An 8,664-nucleotide genomic window follows, 5' to 3' on the forward strand; every position below is an offset into this window, starting at 1 on the left:
TCTTTTAGATGCTCTCTAGTTGAAGAACACGTTTTTAGGATTTATGTTCATGTTCTAGTTGTTCATTTCTTCGTTTTTCACACTTTTACCTTTCGTAGTGCTTTTAATTCGAGTTCTTACTTTCGTTCTTTGTTCATTCTGCTCTTTTAAAGTTCTTTAGCGAGTTTCAACTCCCCTCATGCTCGAGAGAGAAGAGGGTTAAGCTAGAACTCCTTGTACGGCTTATTTATTCATTTAAATTCAATGAAAAATACTTTCTTTATGTTTTCGTGCATTTACTTTCATTTAATTATGTTCTAAATTAGTTATCAACCTCCTTGTGGAATGCCTTAGTCAAATGATTTGATTTTCAACACGCTCGGGATTTTGGCCAGATTGCGCCTGACACTTTTTTTGGGTTCGTTTCTAAAAACTTCTCTTTACGTCTTTTTTCCATTTGGCCAGTGGGAACTTGATTTATACACTAAAGCCCAACCTTGGGAGAGGTGAGTTAGGTAAAATAATAGAAAACCAATATGGGATGTGACTTAGGAATAAGCGCATAAAATATGGTCCTAGGAATAGGCCCTCTGACCCATAATGCAAATGAGTTGGTAGATATTCTATAGGATTGTAATCACACATAGGAATATGATTGTAGGTTACCCTAGCCTCTACAGCAATCAAAAGCGGTAGTGAAAGAGTAGAACTCAAATCCCAAGAAAAGTCAGGAATTGAGCCTGGTGCATTTTCCCAACATAGTGTGTTTTCCATGTTTTGCATCAAAACTAAGGTATGAGATAAGGAGGTTGAGTTTCATTAAATTGATTGATAGTTAAAACCCCAAACAACAACATTTCACCATTATTTTCTTCCTAAATCACAATTGCATATTTGAACCATTTCACTGCATTACTTGATTTTGAAAAGCAACAAGTCCCTGAGGATTCGACCTTGGATTACTTCCGAGTATTACTTGTGACCGTGTGCGCTTGCACGAGTCTCTAATCTTTTTAAAGGTAGAGAAAATCCCAACAAGTTTTTGGCGCCGTTGCCGGGGATTTGAGTTTTCAAATCATATTCTTTTCAAGTGAATTGTTTCATTGTGTGATTGTTGCATACCTCTGTCCTTGGAATTAACTGTTATATCTAACCTTTAAGGGAGTTGTGTATGAGCATAGGGTCTGGTTGGTTGACCTTTGATCCAGAGATTGAAAGAACCCTTAAGAGGAGAAGGCATGAGCAGAGGTTGAGAAAAGAGAAAAGAAGAAGAGACCATCGAGATGAATAGAAATGCACAAGATCCTCCACCGCCACAAAATCCACCTGTGAATGGAGATATGGCAGGTGAAGGAGCAGCAAACCGAGCAGGAGAAATTCCTAATCTGATCCTTCTAGCAGATAATCGAGATGTAGCCATGTGGAATTATGTCACTCATGCGTTCCACAACGTAAATTCAGGGATAAATAATCCTTTACCCCAAGCCGCACAGTTCGAGCTCAAGCCAGTCATGTTCCAGATGTTACAGACGATGGGCCAGTTCGGAGGATTGACTAATGAAGATCCTTACTCCCATCTCAAATCCTTTATTGAAATAGCTAATGCATTTCAACTTCCTGGTGTTTCTGAGGATGCACTAAGATTAAAAATGTTTCCTTTTTCTCTCAGGGATGGTGCAAGGACTTGGCTAAACGCGTTAGAACCAAATTCTATCAACACATGGGCAGAACTGACGGAGAAATTTTTGGCAAAGTACCACACTTTGACCAGGAACGCAGACCTCCGAGAGGACATTGTGTCTTTTAGACAGAAAGAGAACGAAGCAGTTCAAGAAGCTTGGGAGCGTTTTAAGGAATTACTTAGAAGATGCCCGAGCCATGGATTGCCCGCATGTGTGCAGATTGAACAATTCTATAGAGGATTGGATCGTTCATCAAGGATGATGTTGAACACCGCAGCCAATGGCTCGTTGTTAGAGAAGTCGGTAAATGAGATCATTGATATCTTGAATAAGATGACAGACATTAATGACCAAGGCGAAATAGGAAGGTCATTACCAAAGAAGCAAGTATCAGCTGGAATCTTTGAGTTAGACACAGTAGCTTCAATGCAAGCCCAAATGGCGGCTATGAACCAAATGTTAAAGCAGTTGACAATGGAGAAGGAAACCAAAACCATCACTTCGGCGATACCTGAACCCTCTCCTATTTTACAAATTTCAGATATATCTTGTGTCTATTGTGGTGATAACCACTTGTATGATAACTGTCCAGCTAATCCAGCGTCTATTTTTTATGTAGGTCAAGGTGCCCAGCGGAATTTCAACCCTTATTCAAACAATTACAACCCTTGATGGAGGCACCATCCAAACTTTTCCTGGAGTAACCAAGGAGTAGCTAGTAGCAGTGCACAAGCACCCGCTCAACAATACAAGCAAAACTATACTCCTCCTGGTTTTCCAATTCAACCGGCGTCGCAGCCTCAACAATACAATCAGCAGAGAGGTCAAAATACTACTCAGCAAAGTGGTAGCAACGCAAGTTTGGAGGCCATGATGAAAGAGTTCATGACAAGAACTGATGCTGCGATAAGAAGCTTGGAGATGCAAGTGGGGCAGATTGCAAATGACCAGAAATCTAGACCCCAAGGTACATTGCCTGGACACACAGAAAACCCGAAGCGAGATCGTGAGGGAAAGGAGCACTGTAAGGCGGTTATCACAAGAAGCAGATTAAGTTATGAAGGACCTTCACTTCCAGACGAAGGAACTCATGTAGTTACACCTGTTCCTGCATCCACCTCCAATCCACAACAAGAAGAGAAAACAGAACCTGTAAGTTCAGAAGAAAAAGATAAGAAGGCGGATAAAGATAAGCAAGTAGTGCCCAACACTACTCCACAGGTAGGTAATATTAAGATTACTCCACCTTCCCCCAAAGGCTAGTTAAAAAGAATCAGGATGGTCATTTTAAGAAGTTCTTTGAGATTCTAAAACAGTTGCATATCAATATACCTCTCATAGATGCTTTAGAACAAATGTCTAACTACACTAAGTTTTTAAAGGACATCATATCTAGGCGTAAGAAGTTAGGTGAGCATGAGACGGTAGCCTTGGCAAAGTGTAGTAGTGATGCTCTAGGGAATCCATTGCCTGTTAAATGTAAGGACCCAGGAAGTTTTACCATCCCCTGCTCAATAGGAGGTAAGAACCTAGGAAGAGCATTGTGTGACTTAGGAGCAAGCATTAATCTTATGCCTCTTTCTGTCTTTAAAGAGTTAAATATAGGAGAAGCTCATCCCACTACTGTCACTTTACAACTAGCTGATAGATCCATAAAGAAACTGGAAGGAAAAATAGAAGATGTGCTTGTTAAAGTTGATAAGTTTATTTTTCCCGCCGATTTCATAATTTTGGACTGTGAAGCAGATCTTGAGGTGCCGATCATTCTTGGGAGGCCATTCTTAGCAATTGGAGATACGGTTTTCAATGTTAGGAAAGGAGAGATCACGATGAAGGTCAATGATGAACAGGTAACCTTCAATGTCCTCGATGCAATGCGTCTCCCGGATGAAGTCGAGGAGTGCTCTACAATAGGAGCAATCATGGAGGAACTCCAGCAAATGATGGTGGAAGACTTGGAAGCAGATTTGGAGGCTGTAGAAAAAGAATCCAAAATTGCGCCTAGCGTAATTTTGCCCCAATTTGAGCGTTTTGAGTTTTTGCAGCCGACAATAGCGGATTTGAAGGCCTTGCAACCTTCCATCATTGAACCTCCAGAATTGGAAAAGAAACCCCTACCTTCTCATTTAAAATATGCTTATTTGGGTTTTAAACGATACTTTGCCCGTTATCATTTCTTCATATTTGTCTAATGAACATGAATCTTTGCTTTTGCAGGTTTTATCAAAGTACAAGAGGGCTATTGGATGGACCATAGCGGACATAAGAGGAATTAGCCCTACATTTTGCATGCACAAAATCATCCTGGAGGAAGGAGCCACCAATTCTATTGAGTGCCAAAGGAGGCTTAACCCGAAAATGAAAGAGGTGGTCAAAAAGGAATTCATAAAATGGTTAGATGCTGGAGTGATCTACCCCATTTCGGATAGAAGTTGGGTTAGCCTAGTTCAATGCGTTCCCAAGAAGGGTGGTATGACGGTGATTACAAACGACGACAACGAGTTGATCCCAACTAGAATGGTGACTGGTTGGAGAGTGTGTATGGACTACCGTAGGTTAAACAAGGTAATTCGAAAAGACCATTTTCCATTACCCTTTATTGACCAAATACTTGATCGTCTTGCAGGGAAGGAATGTTATTGTTTCCTCGATGGGTATTCGGGTTACAACCAGATTACTATAGCTTCGGAGGACCAAGAAAAGACCACGTTCACGTGTCCCTATGGGACATTTGCATTCCGGAGAATGTCGTTCGGTCTTTGCAATGCTCTCACTACCTTCCAAAGATGCATGACCGCTATTTTTTCAGACATGATAGAAAGCACGGTAGAGATTTTTATGGATGATTTTTCTGTGTTTGGTGAGTCGTTTGATGTTTGTTTAGAGAACTTAGAGAATGTTTTAAAAAGGTGTGAAGAGACTAACATTGTGCTTAATTGGGAGAAGTGTCATTTTATGGTACGTGAAGGTATAGTCTTAGGTCACAAAATTTCAGAAAAAGGAATTGAGGTCGATAGGGCTAAAATAGATGTGATTGCTAAACTACCTCCTCCTACAACTGTAAAAGGTGTTAGAAGTTTCTTAGGACACGCGGGTTTCTACCGCCATTTTATAAAAGATTTTGCGAAAATTTCTAAGCCCTTGTGTCAGTTGTTGGAAGTGATCGACCCTTTGTTTTTTATGAACATTGTTTGAAAGCTTTTGAGACACTTAAGAAAGCACTTAGCTCAACACCTATCATAATTGAACCAGATTGGAACTTGCCATTTGAACTAATGTGTGATGCACATTTGAAACATGTTTTGCATAAAAAATAAGGTATGAGACAAGGAGGTTGAGTTTCATTAAATTGCTTGATAGTTAAAACCCCAAACAACAACATTTCACCATTATTTTCTTCCGAAATCACAATTGCATATTTGAACCATTTCACTGCATTACTTGATTTTGAAAAGCAACAAGTCCCTGAGGATTCGACCTTGGATTACTTCCGAGTATTACTTGTGACCGTGTGCGCTTGCACGAGTCTCTAATCCTTTTAAAGGTAGAGAAAATCCCAACACGTCACAACATCAAAGTTTTTGTGACGCTTTTTTAACATCGTGAAAAAGCCAGAAACCCGAAGCATTCCGTCTTTTTCCGCCAAAAACGCACGTGTCTTTTTCGTGATGCTTATTAAACGTCATGAAAAACATATGTAATTTCTACTTTTTGGTGATGGTTAGAAGAAATGTCACGAAAGGTAAAAAATCCGGAACATTCCGTCATTTCCCGCCAAAAACGCGCCTCACTTTTTTTGACGTTTTTTAAACGTCACCAAAAATGCCTGTTTGGCCAAACCTTTTGTAACGTTAAAAAAAGTCACAAAATGTCAACATTTCAGAAACCTCCGTTTTTTCTCTCCAAAACTCAGTTTTTTCCTTTTGTGACGTTTTTTTTATTTGAACAGTATTTTACTGTTCATGAGTGTCACGAAAAGCCAAAATTCTAGTAGTGTATACCCCTGATATACAAGTGGATAATGTTCCGTAAATAACCTAAAGGGTCTATGGTATATGGAAAAGGCTGGTTATCTTATCCTGGTAACACTATGAATACGACCCATCTATAAATGTTACAGATGATTTGATCCAGATCGTTCGTGTGGAGACATGCAAGTGGGGGTATCCTATACAATAAGTTTGTATAAGACCGGACCACGAAATAGCCAATCTTTAGATGTAACGCCGTTGATTAACAGATTGCTATTTCGTAGGATGACCAGACAACTCATTCTCAATCCTGAGTGAGTTATGGACTCCTGCCCGTGAGGGCTCGTCCTTTGATCTGTATGGGTGAGAGTGGCCCGAGTGGGGAGTTGGGAACATAACTTCACAAGATGAAATTCACTCCTCCCCGACTTTAGGGAGTAGATGAGTGTTCTCTTAAATGCTAACTCCGTGACTTGAACAAGGGGCCACACCCTCTCACTAGTCCAAGAGGGACTTCCTGTTATTGGTCGGACCATAACCGGGTTGTCCATTAGAGGAGTAGTGATATTTAAGGAGTAAGATGTAACTCAAGGGTAAAACGGTAATTTGACCTAGTTTGAGTTACGAGCACTCGTGAAGAATTGACTTGCCATTAATGGTCATGTATCCGTGGATACGAAAATATTCTGCAATGAGAAGAGTGCAGCTATGGGTCTTTAGTGAAGTGACCCGTAGTTAACGAATGTTGATTAACTCGGTCAATGAGTTTAACCGATTAATCTCGCATCGTTGGAGCTTCTGATCTGTAAGTCCATTAGGTCTCCTTACTAGCTCATAACGGGTCAAACGAGGATCAAGTTTTTGGAAAATTTTGAAATGTTCAAATTGCTCAAGGGATTATATGTATAGTGATACATTATAATATATAGTTAATTCTATATATTATGATAGAAATTATTTGAATAAGATTCAAATAAAATTAATATTAATATGATCCATATTATAACTATAGGTTTAAAATAATGTGCATAAGATGTACATTACAACTATAAGTTATATGAGAGAAATGCTATAGAATATGAATATATTTTTGTAATAAATAATTAAGTGTTAATTATTTATTTGATTTATATATGTATATATATTAATTGTTAATTAAATTAATAATTAATAATGATTTATTAATTAATATGATTAATTAATTAATAAAAAAAAATTATTTATTATTTTATTAGTAATATTAATATATATAATTATAATTAATATATAACTCCCCTGCAAAAATGCAGGGGAGTGGGGAGTTAAGTGACGTGGGGTAACTCCCCATGTTACAGTTTTTGGTTTTGTTTTGCAGAAAGATTCTGTTAAGAAGAGAACAGAAGCTCACAAGTATTTCTCTCAATCACACTCTCTCAATTCTCCCTCACGTTTCAAACCGACGCTCCCACAAGCGAGATCGTCGCACCCTGAGGATAATAAGGAAGGTTTATTGGTGGTGTTCAGGAAATCATTGAAGAACAGTTCTTCAAACGTAAGTTTTCCCCTGTATTTAATTTTTGCACATTTGGTTTTGTTTCTCAAAATTGATGAACGATGATCATCGCTTCCACTGCGGGATTTACATCCCATCATGTACAAGACCAAATTTGGCTCACGCCATAAGTATGGTAAGCAGATTTATGGCTAACCCGGGTAAGGAACATTGAAATGCTGTTAAATGAATAATGAGATACATTAAAAGGTTAGTGTCTCATGGTTTATGTTACACAAATTCTTTTCAAGGAAATATTCATCTAAAAGGATTTGTGCATGCAGATTATGTAGCTGACATAGATAGGATAAGATATTTAACATGGCTGGTGTTTATATTGCTGGATAATACAGTGAGTTGGAGATCAACTTTGCAATCAGTTGTTGCACTATCAACAACCGAGTCAGAGTATATGGCAACTACTGAAGCAGTAAAAGAAGCTATGTGGCTTCGAGAACTGACACGGGAATTAGGAAACGGTGACAATGGTTAAGTTGTTGTGTACTGTGACAGCCAAAGTGCAGTGTACCTTTCGAAAAATTAGATATATCACGAAAGGACAAACACATATTGACATAAGATATCATTTCCTAAGAGAAGTCGTAGCAGATGGAAAGATCAAGTTGAAGAAAATTGCTTCAGCCTCCAATCTTGCAGATGCTTTCACAAAATCACTCCCTATAACCAAACTTGAGAGTTGCCTAAAGACTCTTAAATTTGGTCCTAGCGAATGAATGAAGGGTAAAAGCCACTTATGGAGAGCAAGTCATAAATTCTTTGCTATCAAGGTTGAGATTTATTGTTTTTTTGATAGCTTAGAATTTGCTTAAAGAGTTCTCATCCCTGATGTGTTAGATGAGTCAGATGCCAATCTGGACATTTATTTTTTTTCTTAGTTCAAATTGCCACCAAGACAATTTTATTCTCCATCACGTGATTACCCACCTAAAGCAGTTATTTTGGAGAAGAATGTAGAACAAATGTGGGTCTTTTTCCTTGAGCTGTGGGTGGTCTTTAAATAGAAAGAGTTGTTGTGAAAGGGGGCATGCAAGTCGTTGGAGAGCAATTGAGGAAGAGAAAGGATTGGGTGAGTTCTTCTGATACTCTGATTTTGTTAATGCTATGTTATTGTAGAGAGAGATTGAGAGTATTTCTCTTGTAACTTGCTGATTGATTTCTCTAGTAATAGTGGCTAAAGTGGATGTAGATGTAAATTGGATCAAACCACTATAAAATCCTATTCTTCTTTTTCTATACTCATTTACATTCGGTATTGTTGTTTTTGTTTAATCCAATTGATAGATTTAAGATTCATTAAATCAACATCCTCATCCAGTCACTTACAACATGTCTAGCTTCCCAACAGGTAGACAGTTCCTTTTCCCCTAGCTTAATGAAGAAGAGACAAGTTAGTTGATTCTTCTGGATCACTGAAAGCGAAAAGCTATGTCGGGGCGGGGGACGGGACAAAAAACGGTTCCGAAGAAAGCTATTTTGGCTC

The 8,664-nt window shown here is 38.6% G+C and overlaps 1 non-coding gene across 1 annotated transcript; it reads right to left on the reverse strand.

Annotated features, from left to right (window-relative positions):
- Window positions 1–1,757: 1,757 nt before the first annotated feature.
- LOC148212235 (small nucleolar RNA R71) lies at window positions 1,758–1,864 on the reverse strand. Its single transcript, XR_015790036.1, has one exon. It is a non-coding gene; the product is annotated as a small nucleolar RNA R71 (small nucleolar RNA).
- Between the last annotated feature and the right edge of the window lie 6,800 nt (window positions 1,865–8,664).

The sequence above is a fragment of the Momordica charantia genome, assembly GCF_013281855.1.
Source record: "Momordica charantia cultivar OHB3-1 chromosome 3 unlocalized genomic scaffold, Mcharantia_2.0 BLBB01000003.1, whole genome shotgun sequence".
Classification (NCBI taxonomy): Eukaryota; Viridiplantae; Streptophyta; class Magnoliopsida; order Cucurbitales; family Cucurbitaceae; genus Momordica; species Momordica charantia.